Genomic DNA, 17,406 nt, shown 5'->3' on the forward strand with positions numbered 1-17,406 from the left:
GACTCCATCTCAAAAAAAAAAAAAAGATATAATGAAAATTAATAAAATAATTCAAAAAGACCTCCAAGAGGGTGTATACATTAAATAAAGTAAGGAACTTTACTGTATACTAGTAAGCAAATAGGAAATAAGTAGAGGTGAAATTCCATTTATATTAATAACAAAAACTATAAATAGAAATGAAATTAACATAAAATGTATGGGACTTTATAGTCTATTTATTTATTTATTTATTTATTTTTGAGACGGTGTCTCGCTCTGCCGCCCAGGCTGGAGTGCACTAGCCGGATCTCAGCTTACGGCAAGCTCCGCCTCCCGGGTTCACACCATTCTCCTGCCTCAGCCTCCCGAGTAGCTGGGATTACAGGCGCCCGCCACCTCGCCCGGCTAATTTTTTTTGTATTTTTGGTAGAGACGGGGTTTCACCGTGTTAGCCAGGATGGTCTTGATCTCCTGACCTCGTGATCCACCCGTCTCGGCCTCCCAAAGTGCTGGGATTACAGGCTTGAGCCACCGCGCCCGGCCAGGCCTTTATAATTTATAAAACAACTATAAAACTTGACAGAAAGGGGGAAATATGAGTAAGGAATCATCTGTTACATGAAGACTTAACATTGCAAAAATACCCATTCCTCCTAATTTATAAATATAAATGCAATGTCAATCAGCATTTTAAAGTTTGTATAAAAGAACAAACATGTGAGACTAGCCAAGAAGATTTTGAAAAATTAAAGCAGTAAGGACAGTGTCCCATATCAAACTTTAAAATGTATTGTTGAAATATAGAGATTGATCCTAGAACAGACAGATGAACAGAATTTTTAAAAATCCAAAGACAGACCCCAGTGCATATAAGACTTTAGAGAATGGTGAAAGTACTATTTAAAATCAAGGGGAAAAGTATCGTTACTAGATAATAATGAGAGACAACTGGCTGTTTGGGTAGGATACATACATTTCCTTAGAATAAATTTTAGATGGTGTAATGCTTTAGATGTTAAAATTGAAGCTGTGAATGTAGTATTGGAAAATATACGTGAAAATGTATGCTAGCTTGGGACCAGGACAGTCTTTCTAAGCATGACAGCAAAGACAAAGGCCTTGAAATAGATTTTATTATATAAAAATATTACCCCTCCCCCAGCCGGTCTGAAGGTAGTCAGTGATCTCAGTTGATTGTTCAGTCAGTTACAGATTGATCTGGTTCTGCTCTTTCCCCTCTTCTCACTACTGCGTTTAACTAGTTTTAAAAAAAAGTTTCTTCTTCCCCAGCAAGTGAAAGATAGGAAAATATTTGAAAAAATGTGAAAGTAGTTTCAAATCCTGTATATTTGGAGAGCACAGAAAAATGTCCTGCAATTCCAGTTGAATGCAATGTTGCGTATAGGCTGATCTACCCAGACAGAAAGTCGATTAATGGTTGCCTAGGGCTGGGTGCAGGGAAAGAGGTAATGGGAAGTGACTGCTAATGGGTATGGGATTTCTTTCTGGGATGATGAAATGTTCTAAAATTAGATTGGGGTGATGGGTGCACAACTCTGAGTATGTTAAAAACGAATTGTACACTTCAAATGGGTATGGTATTTGAATTTTGTCTCAACAAGGCAGCTAAACATTTTTTTATGCTGATACTACCTCTGTAGAAAATGGGCTAATATCATAAAAAAGGAAATTGAAGCAAAGAGAAATAGAATAGAAAACAATACAGTCTATTGCAAGCATCTCCATGTTATTATATAGTGTCTCAATATTTTTGAATAGCCCCATATATAATATTTAGGAGGTTGTACTCACTACAAAACACTTCTACAGGACAGTGTTTTTATCTGGGCTTATTGTTTATCTCTTTAATAGTTAAGCGACTATTAGAAACAATCTTGAAGATGTGTTTTAAGGCAGACTGAGCAAGGACCTGAAACAAGTTAATGGCAAATTGATAGAGCAGTGACTTGGCCTGGGCGCGGTGGCTCCTGCCTGTAATCCCAGCACTTGGGGACGCCGTGGTGGGAGGATTGCTTGAGGCCAGGTGTTTGAGACCAGACCTGTTTCTACAAAAATTAAAAAGTTAGCTGGGTGTGGAGGCGTGTGCCTGTAGTCCCAGCTACTTGAGAGGCTGAAGCATGAGGTTGGAGAATCACTTGAGCCTTGGAGTTTGAGGCTGCAGTGAGCTGTGATGGTACCACTGCACCCCTGCGCTAGCAAGAACAACAAAACAGCAGTTTCTTCCTTTTTGAAGGAAAGTCTACCTTTTAATCCTTTGAGCTAGGTTTTGCAGCTTTACTGGTGAGCAAGACTCCCGTCTCTGCCCTCATGTAGCTTGTCATATCTGGATTATTGAAAAGCAAATGGACACTTAAGTTACAGTGTGAGTGATATAATTTAAGTGAATCCTGGGAACTGTGGGAGAAGAGAAGAAAGACCTCTGTCTTGCATAGGAAAGGAAAGCTTCTTAAGGTAAGGAGTATTTAAATTGACAGGTGAAAGACAAATTGAGAATTACCAAGGTGAAGTACAGTTTAAGAGGAGAAGAGGCCTTCTGGCAGAGAGAACTGTAAGTTCAAAGGCCCAAATATAGGAAAAGAGTGTAGAATGTGGAGGATGGAGGCATTTTAAATAAGGGTCAGATCATGGGCCTTTTGAGTCACATTAAGGACTGTAACTTGAGGATAGTGGGAGTGCCATAGAAAAATATTAAGTAGTAGGTGACAGTATCTTTTTTTTTGAGATAGGATATAACTCTGTCACCCAGGCTGGAGTGCGACTGTGGCTCACAGCAACCTTAAACTCCAAGGCTCAAGTGATCCTCCCACCTCAGCCTCCTCAGTAGCTGGGACTACAGGTGCATACCACCACGCCTGGCCAGTTTTTTAATTTTTTTGTAGAGATGGAGTTTCTGTATGTTGCCCAGGCTGGCCTTGAAATCCTGGGCTCAAGTGATCCTCTGACCTTGGCCTCCCAAAGTGCTAGGATTACAGGTGTGAGCAACTGTACCCAGCTGTTGACAGTTTCTTGATCATATTTATGCTTGTTAAAGAACATGATGCTTGTAGCGTGTCAGTGTAATTAACTTCACTGGGGCAGGAGAGTCCTTTAGAAGGTGGTCGCTGTAATCCAGGTGAGAAGAAATGATGGTCTGCTTTTGGTAGGTAGTGGAGGTAAGAGTGAGATAGCCTCAAGGTATTTAGGAGGTAGACTGATAATAGGACATTGTGATTGCTTGGACATGGGGCACGAGGAAGGAGGATTTCAGGATGATGTCTAGATTTATGTCTTGAGCACCTGTGAATGGTGTTGCTGCTCACAGAGAGAGAACAACATATTTTTGGAGAATTTGATGCCCGTTTTTGAGTTATGCGTGGCACATTCAGGTAGAGATGGTCATTAGGCAGTCTGAAAGCTCTGAGAGAGATCTAGGTTGGAGATAAAGATTTGAGGCCAGGTGTGGTGGCTCACGCCTGTCATGTCAACACTTTGGGAGGCTAAGGCGGGAGGATTGCTCGAGGCCAGGAGTTCACAACCAGCTAGGGCAACAATGGGAGACCCAGTCACAGTAAAAAAATAAAAAAATAAAAAATAAATAATAATAATAATAATTCCAGGCATAGCAATGCCCAGCTGTAGTCCCAGCTGCTCAGGCGGCTGAGGCAGGATTGTTTGAGCACAAGGGTTCGAGGCTGCAGTGAGTCATTATTGTGTCACTGTACCTCAGCATGGGTGACAGAGACCCTGTCTCTTAAAAAAAAAGACTTGAGATCTTGATATTTATGATCTTGAAGGTAAATGGGCTTTACAAGTGAGGATAATTTCTTTTACATTTTAAGATAGATGCATATTAAACTTAAGTTGAAAGAGCTGCTCTTTTGTTGGACGTGTTCTAGTGTTGTGAGATTCAACCAAATTGACACATTCCTTTAGTTTTTTTTCACAGTTTTTGTGCCACTTGGAAATTCATTATAAGAAAATACTTCATTGCAGTTATCCATTCTCTTCTGGATATTTATTTCCTATTTTTCTTTGTGAAAAATGAACACTTGTGTTCATAGTGTTACTATGACATTTCCATGTAAGTTTGTGCACATGTGAGAGCTAGGGAGTGGAACTACCGCGTTGAAGGGTATGCGTCAAATGCTTTCTAAAGGCGTTATATTAGTGTACACTCCTACAAGCTGTATAGGAGATGGAGATGGTATATGTTTCATATCCTCTCCTATGTTTTGTATGGCCAGACTTTAAAACTTTTGCTAATCTGATGGGTGTAAAATGGTATTTCGTGATTTTAAATTTGTGTTTCTTAACCACTGGTGATGTTGAGCATCTTTTTTTTTTGGATGGCGTCTCGCTCGGTTACCAGGCCAGAGTGCAATGGCATGATCTCGGGTCACTGCAGCCTCCACCTCCTGGGTTCAAGCTATTCTCCTGCCTCAGCCTCCCAAGTAGCTGGGACTACAGGTGTGTGCCACCACGCCCAGCTAATTTTTTGTATTTTTAGTAGAGACAGGGTTTCACTGTGTTAGCCAGGGTGATCTCGAACTCCTGACCTCATGATCTGCCTGCCTTGGCCTCCCAAAGTGCTGGGATTACAGGCGTGAGCCACCGTGCTCAGCTGACGTTGAGCATCTTTTCATGTTAATTGTTCATTCATATTTCCTCTTCTATAAGTTGCCTATTTATATTTTCTTATTTTTCTGTTGGCCTGTTTGTCCATTTCTTTTTGATTTGTAGAATTTGTAGACAGTCTAATCCTTTGTTAATAAAAATCACACCTCCCAGTTTGTGGGTTGTATTCACCTTATTAGCATTCTTTTTTCCCCCATCCTAAAATTTCACCTTCTATGACTTGAAATTTTAAAAAATTTACTGACTCATGAAAATACATTTATCATTTTGCATGTATGTTTTATTTTTTCTAAATAAAGTTTTTATCTTTTGCACATGCAAAAATTTATCCAGTCAATGGTATGCAATAAAATCATATATCTGAAAATATTTAAAAATAAATGATACAAATGTCAGTAAGTGGTTTATCTGGTTTCTCTTTAATAAAAAGAACTTATCTTTTTTGGCTGAAGGCAATATTTACTTTTTAAAAAAATGGACGAGGTCAGGAGATCACGACCAGCCTGGCCAACATGGTGAAACCCCATCTCTACTAAAAACACAAAAATTAGCTGGGCATTGTGGCGCACGCCTGTAGTCCCAGCTACTTGGGAGGCTAAGGCAGGAAAATCGCTTGAACCCCAGAGGCAGAGGTTGCAGTGAGCCACTGCACCACTGCACTCCAGCCTGGCGACAGAGCGAGACTCCATCTCAAAAAAAAAAAAGACTATGTTTTAGAGCTGTTTTAGTTTCACAACAAAATTGAGCAGAAAGTACAGAGAATTATTATATTCTCTGCTCTGACACATAGAACCTTCCCCACTATCAACATCCGGTGCCAGAATGGTACATTTGTTACAAGCAGTGAGTCTGCTTTGACACATTATCATCACCCAAAGTCCGTGGTTTCCATTAACATTCATTCTTGATGTTTAGACAAATGTATAATGACGTGTAGCTACTGTTATAGGATCATGCAGAATAGTTTCACTGCCTTAAAATTCTCTGGGCTTTACTGATTCATCCCTCCCTTTACCCCAACTCCCAGCAACTACTGACATTTTACTGTCTCCATAGTTTTGTCTTTTTTTAGAATGTCATGTTGTTGAAATAATATAGTGTATAGCTTTTAAAGATTGGCTTCTTTCACTTAGTACAGGTTAAGTATCCTTTATCTGAAATGCTTGGGACCACAGGTGTTTTGGGTTTCAGATTTTTTTGATTCTGGAATATTTGGATTATACTGGTTCAGCATCTCTAATCCATGAATTCGAAATCTGAAATACTCCAGTGATTATTTTCTTTGAGTGTCATGTGGTTTCTCAAAAAGCCTCAGATTTTGTAGCATTTTGTATTTTCTATTTTTAATTTAGGGATGCTCAACCCTATGCATTTAAGGTTTCTTCATTTCTTTTTAGTGCTGAATGATACTGTTGTCTGGATGTACACACTTTATCCATTCACCTAGTGAAAGACATCTGGGTTGCTTCCAAAGCTGGTGTAACATCCTTGTACAGGTTTTTGTGTGGATATGTTTTCAACTCATTTGGGTGAATACCAAGGAGAGTGATTGCTGGAATGTATGGCAGGAATGTATTTTGTAGGCTGGGTGTGGCGGCTCATACCTATAATCCCAGCACTTCGGGAGGCTGAGGTGGGAGGATCACGTCAACTCAGGAGTTCGAGACCAGCCTGCACAACATAGTGAAATCCCGTCTCTATAGAAAGTAAAAAAAAAGGGCCGGGCGCGATGGCTCACGCCTGTAATCCCAGCACTTTGGGAGGCTGAGGCGGGCAGATCACGAGGTCAGATCAAGACCATCCTGGCTAACGCAGTGAAACCCTGTCTCTACTAAAAATACAAAAAATTAGCTGGGCGTGGTGGCGGCGCCTGTAATCCCAGCTACTCGGGAGGCTGAGGCAGGAGAATGGCGTGAACCAGGGAGGCGGAGGTTACAGTGAGACAAGATTGCACCACTGCACTCCAGCCTGGGCGACAGGGCGAGACTCTGTCTCAAAAAAATAAATAAAATAAATAAATAAAAAAAAGAATGTATTTCATTTTTTAGGAAACTGCTTAAGTCTTCCAAAATGGCTGTACCATTTTTTTTTCCATCAGCAAAAAATGAGAGTTCCTTTTGCTGAACATCCTCACCAGCATTTGGTATTGTCCGTGTTCTAGATTTTGATCATTCTAGTAGGTGTGTAGTGGTTTTTCCTTGTTTAATCTGTAATTCTCTGATGACATATTATGTGGAGTATCTTTTCACCTACTTATTTGCCATCTGTGTTTCTCCTCCTTTCCTTCCTTCCTTCCTTCCTTCCTTCCTTCCTTCTTTCCTTCCCTCCCTCCCTCCCTCCCTCCCTCACTCTCTCTTTCTTTTTTCCTTCTTTCCTTCTTCCTTTCTTCCTCTTTCTTCCTTTCTTCCTCTTCCTTCCTTCCTTCCTTCCTTCCTTCCTTCCTTCCTTCCTTTCCTTCCTTCCTTCCTTCCGTCCTTCCTTCTGTCCGTCCTTCCTTCCGTCCTTCCTTCCTTCCTTCTGTCCTTCCTTCCTTCCTTCCGTCCTTCCTTCCTTCCTTCCTTCCTTTTGGCAGGATCTCATTCTCTTGCCCAGGCTGCAGTGCGGTGATACAGTCATAGCTCATTGCGGCCTCAAACTCCTGGCCTCAAATTATCTTCTTGCCTCAGCTTTCAGAGTAGCTGGGACTACAGGTGTGCACCATTATGCCTGACTTGTCTGTGGATTTTCTTTTTTTTTTTTTTTTTGAGACGGAGTCTTGCTCTGTCACCCAGGCTGGAGTGCAGTGGCCGGATCTCAGCTCACTGCAAGCTCCACCTCCCGGGTTCACGCCATTCTCCTGCCTCAGCCTCCCGAGTAGCTGGGACTACAGGCACCCGCCACTTCACCCGGCTAGTTTTTTGTATTTTTTAGTAGAGACGGGGTTTCACCGTATTAGCCAGGATGGTCTCGATCTCCTGACCTCATGATCCGCCCGTCTCGGCCTCCCAAAGTGCTGGGATTACAGGCTTGAGCCACCGCGCCCGGCCTGGATTTTCTTTAGTAAGGTGTCTGCTCAGGTCTTTTGCCCAGTGGGGTTTTTTTTTGTTTTTGTTTTGAGAGACAGAGATCCTCACTCTATTGCCCCAACTGGAGTGCAGTGGCATGATCTTGGCTCACTGCAGCCTCTGCCTCCTGGGTTCAAGCGATTCTCCGTGCCTCAGCCTCCTGAGTACCTGGGATTGCAGGTGCACCACCACACCTGCCTAATTTTTTGTATTTTTCATAGAGACAGGGTTTTACAGTGTTGGACAGGCTGGTCTCAAACTCCTGACGTCGAGTGATACGCCCGCCTCAGTCTCTCAAAGTGCTGATATTATAGTCATAAGCCGTCATGTCTGGTCCCCTTTTTCCCAGTTGTTATTTGGGTTGTATGTTTTCTTATTGTTGAATTTTAAGAGTTTTTTGTATATTTTGGGTAACAGTTCTTTTATCAGAAATATACATATAATTTTTTTTTGGTAAATACTTTCAGTCTGTGGCTTCTCATTGTCTTAAGCAATATTTACTTTAAAATAAATGTCAGGCAGTTTAGTCTGTGGACTATAATTTCCTAATGAACTGATGAATGTCGTGACATAAGAAATTAAGACTGTGGTGTCCCTCAACCAAAGAAAATACGGCAATAGCAATACAATTTTAAATAAGCAAAGACTTTCAACCAAAACTACTTACAAAAGGAACAAAGTTTAAATGCCTTAAGGTCTAAATTTAACTATTTTAATATAACAAAAATCACATTAAATTAACTGTTTTCATCACTGTATCTTTATGTTGTTGAAGTAGTTTCTTTTCATTCCTCAGTATATTTCAGCCATGAATATTTTAATTTTTCTTAAATATTTAAAATTGAATCTTCTGTTACTCTGTGTCCTCTTATCCTGCTTTTCTTAAAAGCATTTATAACCCCTTACATGTATACGTATTTCATATCTGTTTACTAATTGTGTTTCCTTCACTTAGACGCCATGAGATCAGGGGCTTGTTTTACCGCTCGCTGTTTCCTAAGTCTCTAGTACAGTGTGTGACATCCAGTAAATGCTCAAGGGTTTTTTTTCGAGGAAACAAAAAACATTACTTTACTATTTAAGTTATTTTTTAAATTACTGCTTATTTCAAAGGTAATTGTTATGGTTTTAATTTGTTGTCTTCAAGATGGACTTTACAAAGACTTCTTATAGCTCAAAAGGGCTTAAAATCTCTGCTTATTACTAACTACTGCTTCAAATTTCACATTTCATAATCTTATTTTTTATTTTGTTTTTTGAGGCAGAGTCTTGCTCTGTCGCCCGGGCTGGAGTACAGTGGCACCATCTCGGCTCACTGCAACCTCCACCTCCCGGGTTCAAGCAATTTTCCTGCCTCAACCTCCTGAGTAGCTGGGACTACAGGTGCCTGCTACCATGCCCAGCTAATTTTTGTATTTTTATTAGAGATGGGGTTTCACCATGTTGGCCAGGCTGGTCTCAAACTCCTGACCTTGTGATCTGCCCACCTCGGCCTCTGAAAGTGCTGGGATTACAGGTGTGAGTCATCATGCCTGGCTCACATTTCATAATCTGAGCAACAAATTATGCTACCTAATAGAGTATAGGCCGGGCGTGGTGGCTCAAGCCTGTAATCCCAGCAATTTGGGAGGCCGAGACGGGCGGATCACAAGGTCAGGAGATCGAGACCATCCTGGCGAACACGGTGAAACCCCGTCTCTACTAAAAAAGATACAAAAAACTAGCCGGGCGAGGCGGCGGGCGCCTGTAGTCCCAGCTACTCGGGAGGCTGAGGCAGGAGAATGGCATAAACCCGGGGGGCGGAGCTTGCAGTGAGCTGAGATCCGGCCACTGCACTCCAGCCCGGGCGACAGAGCCAGACTCCGTCTCAAAAAAAAAAAAAAAATAGAGTATAGTATGAGCCAATTTTTCTTATTTATTTATTTTTGCAATTTACTCATGTAACAGGCCAATTCTTTTTGAGACAGGGTCTCACTCTGTGACCCAGGCTGGTCTTGAATTTGAACTCCTGGCTTCAAGCAATCCTCCTTTCTTGGCTTCCCAAAGTGCTGGCATTATAGGCATGAGCCACTGCACCCAGCCCGCAGTTCTTATTTTTAGCCAAGTGTAGATTCTTAAGCATTTTGCTGGCAGGTCTGTGTGGTAAGTGATGATACAATCCTTTACCATCATCAAGACCCAGCTTAAGAACAATTTGTTTTTGACATTCATTGTGAGTTTTTTTTTTTCCCCTAAGTACTAAATAGAGACAATGTCTTGCTTGTTGCCCAGGCTAGTCTCAAACTCCTGGCTTCAAGAGATCTTCCTGCCTCGACCTCCCAAAGTGCTGGGATTATAGGCATGAGCCACTACTCCTGGGCTTACAGTGTGTTTTAATCCTGCATATTTATTTTATTTTGTTAATTATCTGTAAGTCTCTCCATGGTTTGATCTAGAAATTTGTTTGTCTGAAATTGGCATGTTCTAGGAATATGTCAGTTAGAGGAAAAATACTGTAGATTACCAAGGAAATAGCTAAATAAATGTGTGCCTTTTGATGTGAAAAATTGTTTTAATGTGTTTTTTCTTCCAATTTAAAAAATTGTGTTTAAATACAAATAACATAAAACTTACCGTCTTGACCATTTTTTAAGTATACAACTCAGTGATATTAAGTACATTCATATTGTGTAAAGGATGCATATTCTATTATATGCATATGTCATGTTGTGCTTATCCATTTTTTTGTTGGTAGACACTTGAATTGCTTCCACGTTTCATCTATTGTGAATAATGCGTCTGTGAACATGGGTATACAAATATCTCTTTGATACCCAGCTTTCGGGTTTTTTGAGTATATACTCAGAAGTGAAATAGCTACATCGCATGGTAATTGTTTTTTAATTTTTTGAAGTGTTGCCGTAGTGCTTTCAACAACAGTGGTACCGTTTTACATTCCCACCAGTAGTGCACAAGCGATCCAGTGACTCCACATCCTCATTGATACTTGTTATGCTTTTTTTAGTAGCCATCCTAATGGGTGTGAGATGGCTTCTTAGTCTGTTCCTGCATCGATGACAGAATAGCATTGACTAGATAATTTATAAATAATGTACATTTATTTCTCACAGTTCTGGAGCTGGGAAGTCCAAGATAAAGATGCCAGCAGATTAGTGTCTGGTGAGGGCCAGCTCTCTCTGCTTTCAAGATGGCACCTTGTTGATGTGTCCTCATATGGCAGAAGGTGGAAGGGCAAAAAAGGGAGCATTAGGACCCTTTCTTCAACCTCTTTTATAAGAGCCCTAATCCATTCATGAAGGCGGAGCCCTCATATCTTCATCACTTCCCCAAAGGCCCCACCTCTTCACACTGTGACAATGGAGATCAAGTTTCAACATGAATTTTGGAGAGACACAAACATTCAAACCATAGCAGGTAGTATCTTGTAGTTTTGATTTGTATTTCCCTAATGATTATATGTTGACCTTCTTTTCATGTGCTGATTGGCCATTTGTATATCGTCTTTGGAGAAACGTCGATTCAGATCCTTTGCCCATTCTTGTATCATGTTGTTTGTGTCTTTCTTGTTGAGTTTTAGGAGTTCTCTGTGTAGTCTGAATATTAATCCCATACCAGATGGTTTGCAAATACTTTCTCCCATTCTGTGGATGGATTTTTTACTCTGTGTCTTTTTTTTTTTTTTTTTTCTTTTTTTTTGAGACGGAGTCTCGCTCTGTCGCCCAGGCTGGAGTGCAGTGGCCGGATCTCAGCTCACTGCAAGCTCCGCCTCCCGGGTTCACGCCATTCTCCTGCCTCAGCCTCCCGAGTAGCTGGGACTACAGGCGCCCGCCACCTCGCCCGGCTAGTTTTTTGTATTTTTTAGTAGAGACGGGGTGTCACCGCGTTAGCCAGGATGGTCTCGATCTCCTGACCTCGTGATCCACCCGTCTCGGCCTCCCAAAGTGCTGGGATTACAGGCTTGAGCCACCGCACCCGGCCTGTGTCTTTTGATACACAGAATTTTTCAGTTTCATAAAGTGCAGTTTGTCTATTGTCTTTTGTTGCCTGTGCTTTTGGTATCATATCCAAGAAATCGTTACCAAATTTAGTGTCATAAAGCTTTTAACCTATGTTTTCTTCTAAGAGTTTTATAGTTTTAGATCTTAACATTTCAGTCGTGGATCTCTTTTGAGTTAATTTTTGTATGTGGTGTTAGGTAAGGGTCTTCATTCTTTTGCATGTGGATATCCAGTTTTACAAGCACCATTTGTTGAAAGGACTGTCTTTTCCCCATTGAATTATAGTAACACTCTTGACAAAAATCATTTGACTATATATATGAGGGTTAATTATGGACTGTGTTCTATTCTGGAGGTCAACATGGCTGTCTTTATGACAGTATTAATCTGTTTGATTACTGTGACTTTGTGGTAAGTTTTGAAATCAGAAAGTGTGAATCCTCCAGTTTTACTTTTCTTTTTCAGGATTGTTTTGGCTATCCATTGTCCCTTGAAATTTCATATGAATTTTAGGATAGGTTTTTCTGTTTCTTTTTTTTTTTTGAGATGGAGTCTCCCTCACTCTATCGCCCAGGCTGGACTGCAGTGGTGCAATCTTGGTTCACTGCAACATCCGCCTCCCAGGTTCAAGCAATTCTCTTGCCTTAGCCTCCTGAGTAGCTGGGATTACAGGTGCCCGCCACCACACCCAGCTAATTTTTGTATTTTTAGTAAAGATGGGGTTTCACCATGTTGGCCAGGCTGGTCTTAAACTCCTGACCTCAAGTGATCCTCCCACCTCGGCCTCCCAAAGTGCTGAGATTACAGGCGTGAGCCACTGTGCCCAGCCAGGTTTTTCTATTTCTACAAAAAACATCCTTGTAATTTTGACAAGAATTGCATTAAATCTGTAGAAGGCTTTGGGTAATTGACATCTTTACAATATTAAGTCTTCCATTTCATTAACGTGGGATATGTTTCCATTTGTTTATTTCTTTTATACTTTCTTTTTTTTTTAGGTATGTCTCATAGTTTCTATTGTACAAGCCTTTCAGCTCGTTGGTTAAGTGATTTTCTATGTGTTTTGACTATTTTGATGCTATTATAAATGGCATTGTTTTCTTAACTTTCTTTTCAAATTGTACATTCTTAGTGTATATAGAAATGCAACTAATTTTTGTGTGTTGACTATATCCTGCTACTTTGATGAATTTATTTATTCTAACAGGTTCCTTTGTGGAATCTTTAGGGTTTTCTACATACAAAATAAGGTCATATTGTCTGTAAACAGAAATACTTTTACTTCTCCCTTTCCAATTTGATTGCTTTTTGTTTTTCTTTTTCTTGCCTAGTGACTCTAAGACTTCCAGTGCTATGTTGAATAGAAGTGTTGAAAGCAGTATCCTTGCCTTGTTTCTAATCTCATGGGGAAAGCTTTCAGTAGAGTATGATGTTCACTGTGGTTTTTTGGTATATGGCTTTTATTTTGGTGAAGCAGTTTCCTTTTATTCCTTTTTGTTAAGTGTTTTTTGTCATGAAAAAAAGAATTTTGTCAATATGATTTTTCTGCATCAGTGGAGATGATCATGGATTTTTTTCCCTTCATTCTGTTTATGTGGTATAGTACATTGTTTTTTCTTCATATGTTGAATTATCCTTGCATTCCAGGAATAAATTCTACTAGGTCATGGTGTATAATCCTTTTACTATGCTGTAGAATTCAGTTTGCTAGTCTTTGTTGAGGATTTCTGCCTCAGTGTTCATAAGGGATATTGTTGCATAGTTTTTCAGTTGTGTCTGGCTTTGGTATCAGGGTAATGCTGGCAGCATAAAATGAGTTTGGAAGTTTTCCTCCTCTTCACTTTTTTGGAAAAGTTTGAGAAGGATTGGTGTAAGTTCATCTTTAAATGCTTGATAGAATTTGCCGGTGAAGCCATTAGGTCTAGGACTTAATTTTTTTTTCTTTTTTTGAGACAGGATCTCACTGTCACCCAGGCTGGAGTCCAGTGGCATAATCTCCGCTCACTGCAACTTCTGCTTTTTGGGCTCAAGTGATTTTTGTGCCTCAGCCTCCCGTGTAGCTGTGACTGCAGGCTGCGAGCCACCAATGCCCGGCTAATTTTTGTATCTTTTCTAGAAACAGGGTTTCGTCATGTTGCCCAGACTGGTCTCGAACTTCCGAGCTGAAAGCAATCCGCCTGCCTTGGGCTCCCAACGTGCTGGGATTACAGGCATGAGCCACTATGCCCTGACCTGTTTTGGAGATTTTTGATTACAAATTCAGTCTCTTTACTAGTTATAGGTCTATTCAGATTTTCTCTTTCTTTATGAGAAAAGATTAAAGTCTTGATAAGTTGTGTTTCAGGGAATTTTGCATTTCACCTAGGTAGTCCAGTTTGTTGGCATGTACTTGCTCATAGTACTCTCTTATAATCTTATTTCTCTGGAATTGGTAATAATGTCCCCATTTTCACTTCTGATTTTAGTAATTTGAGTCTTCTCTTTAAAAAAAATTCTGTATAGCTAAAGGTTTGTCATTTTGTTGATATTTCTAAGAACCAGTTTTTGGTTTCATTGACTTTTCTCTGTTGTTTTTCTATTTTCTGTTTCTTTTATTTGTGCTGTAATCTTTCCTTATTTCCACTTGCTGGCTTTGGGTTTGGTTTGGTCTTCTTTTTCTAGTTCCTTAAGTCATAAAGTTAGGTTTTTGATCTGAGATCTATCTTTCTTTTTTCTTTTGAGACAGAGCCTTACTCTGTTGTCCAGGCAGGAGTGCAGTGGCATCATCTCATCTCACTGCAACGTCTACCTTCAGGCTCAGGTGATCCAGCCTCCCAAGTAGCTGGGGCTACAGGCATGCACCACCACACCTGGCTAATTTTTGTATTTTTTGTAGAGATGGGGTTGTGTCATGTTGCCCAGGCTTGTCTCAAACTTCTGAGCTAAGTGATCCACTTGCCTTGGCTTCTCAAAGTGTTGAGATTACAGGTGTAAGCCACTGTGCCCAGTCCTTTCTTGTTTTTTAATATGAGCATTTATAACTGTATTTTAATGTTTTTTTTTTCCTTTTCTTAATTTAAAAAATAACTCAAACTTTTTTTTGTGGAGATGGAGACTTGCTATGTTGTCCAGGATGGTCTCAAACTCTTGGGCTCAAACAATCCTCCCACTTCAGTTTTCCAAAATGCTGGGATTACAGACATGGAGCTACCACCCCTGGCTTGTTTTTTTTGTTTTGTTTTGTTTTTTAATAACAAAATGTTCCTTCCATAAGTTTAGTTTCCAAATTTTATTTCCATTCACTACTAAAAATTATTTAACTGCATTTTTTTATATTGCATGTACAGAAATTTAAATTTTTATGAAGTGAAAATGTCATTTTTTGCCTGTCTGCCTTACTTCCTTCCTCCCTCCTTCCCTCTTCTTCCTGTTCTTCTTCCTCCTCCTCCTCCTTCTCCTTTCTTCCTCTCTCTCTCACATAGGATCCTTTTATAAGGTGGGTCATTAAAGACATATTTAAATACGTTGCATGACAAGATTTAAGCTATAGGACAAATAATATTTAAGCATTTAAGCCAATCAGTCTGCAAAAATTTTAGTAGTTTATATTTCTTTCTCCTTGAATTCTGTTAAACACAACATATTTTGAACTTTTGTAGCGTGTCTTAGTTTATACTTCCTTGGAAGTGTCATACTTACGAGTTTTGTGAAGCTGAGTACATGACTTACTGTCAAAGCTGTCAACAGACTTACTCAAATCCAATCAATGTAAAGTGGTAAAATCTAGGGCCAAGAATAAAGTCATATGAAATATTTACTCAAAATACGAATACTTGGGAACAAAAGGGGAACTGAGTGATCAAACCTGTAGCTTAGAAGAAAGAAAAGAAGGCTCACCCTTGTAAACTCAACACTTTGGGAGGTCAGGGTGGGAGGATCACTTGAGGCCAGGATTTTTAGTTCTCTCAATCTGGTGTCTTGTGATGAATAGTTTTCTGTTATTTAGGTGGTAATATTAGGTATCACCAGGAATGTGCAACTATGAGACTGTAGAGATCAACAGCTGTTTTAATGAGTATGCACTGTATCTGTAGTCCTTTCCTAGCCATGGTAAATCAGTGGATTATATCTAGTGATAAACTATGGAATATAAATAAACGCCCAACCTGAGTACACATGACTGAAATTTTACAATCTATCACTTAAATTACACAATCTCCTTTAGAATATGAAGATATTTAAATAAGAGGGTGAGGACTTATCGATAGAAAATAAATTTTGAAGTATAAAGATTCTTGACTCTTGATTCTTGATGTGATTGCATTAAGGTTAATGTAGCTAGATTGATTATTCAAGCAAAGGTAACCCAGTTTTCCAGTTACGTTTATTGCTGAAAAACAAGATTGCTAAATTTGTAGGACAGAATGTATAATCCACCTGATGTGGTTTGGATCTGTGTCCCCACCCAAAACTCATGTTAAACTGTAATCCCCATTGCTGGAGGTGGGGCCTGGTGTGGGGGTGATTGGATCATGGGGATGGTGTCTCATGAATGGTTTAGCATCATGCTCTTGGTGCTGTTCTTATGATAGAGTTCTCACAAGATCTGTTCATTTGAAAGTGTGTAACTCCTCCCCGTGACCCTGGCTCCTGCTCTGGCCATGCAAGACGTGTTTGCTTCCCCTTTGCCTTCTGCCATGATTTGGTTTCCTGAGGCCTTCTCAAAGCCACTATCACACTTCCTGTACAGCCTGCAGAACCATGAGCCAATTAAACCTCTTTTCTTTATTAATTACCCAGTCTGAGATACTGTCTTTTTTTTTTTTTTTTTTGAGATGGAGTCTCGCTCTGTTGCCCAGGCTGAGTGCAGTGGCACAATCTCGGCTCACTGCGACCTCTGCCTCCCGGGTTCAAGCAATTCTTCTGCCTCAGCCTCCTGAGTAGCTGGGATTACAGGCGTGCACCACCACACCCAGCTAATTTTTGTATTTTTAGTAGAAATGAGGTTTACACGTTGGTCAAGCTGGTCTCCAACTTCCGACCTCATGATCTGCCCACCTTTGCCTCCCAAAATGCTGGGATTACAGGCATCAGCCACCGCACCAGGCCTCAGGTATTTCTTTATAGCAATGCAAGAATAGACTAATACATCATCCTTAACAGTTAATGAAATTAATTGGAAGTGATTGGGCTTGTATATGTGTTCCTTTAATTTTGAGAGTTCATCAGCAAAGGGCAACAGTAACCATAGCCATACAAAATGAAACATAGAGTTGGATGCAGTCAATCCTAATTTTATAGAAAGACAAGAAAGCACAGATCTCAGTCTGTCTGTGCCTTGTCTCGTGGAGAGTGAGAGCTAGATCAGGAGTTCTTATATTTGTAGGAGTTAGACCGTGTTTAATGTAAGTGGCAATAGGTTGGTTGCAGTGGCTCATGCCTATAATCCCAGCACTTTGGGAGGCTGGAGCGGGTGGATCACTTGAGATCAGGAGTTTGAGACTAGTCTGGACAACAGAGTGAAACCTGTCTCTACTAAAAGTACACAAAAAAGTAGCTGGGCGCGGTGGTGCTCACCTGTAATCCAGCTACTCATAAGGCAGAGGTAGGAGAATCGCTTGAACCTGGGAAGCACACTTTCAGTGAGCCGAGATCGCACCACTGCACTCCAGCCTGGGTGACAGAGCAAGACTCTGTCTCAAAAAAAAAAAAATTATATATTATAATTATATTGTTAAATTATATTTGCATTATATAAATATGTGTGT

General features: G+C 40.2%; 1 protein-coding gene and 1 long non-coding RNA gene across 22 annotated transcripts in view; one reads left to right on the plus strand and one right to left on the minus strand.

Moving 5' to 3' along the window:
• Positions 1-17,406, minus strand: part of LOC135969585 (uncharacterized) — a 305,912-nt gene that overhangs the window by 41,227 nt on the left and 247,279 nt on the right. The window lies entirely within an intron of this gene.
• The window catches only part of ACAP2 (ArfGAP with coiled-coil, ankyrin repeat and PH domains 2), a 181,299-nt gene that overhangs the window by 29,299 nt on the left and 134,594 nt on the right, over positions 1-17,406 (plus strand). For 3 of the 21 annotated variants that reach the window (XM_074030735.1, XM_065539688.1, XM_074030729.1), the window contains exon 2: positions 10,772-11,075. The exons of the other annotated variants lie outside the window; for them this stretch is intronic. The gene's annotated coding sequence lies outside the window, so the exon portion shown is untranslated. The remainder of the gene's footprint in view (positions 1-10,771; positions 11,076-17,406) is intronic. 21 annotated transcript variants of the gene reach the window in all.

Source organism: Macaca fascicularis, chromosome 2 (genome assembly GCF_037993035.2).
Source record: "Macaca fascicularis isolate 582-1 chromosome 2, T2T-MFA8v1.1".
Lineage (NCBI taxonomy): Eukaryota > Metazoa > Chordata > Mammalia > Primates > Cercopithecidae > Macaca > Macaca fascicularis.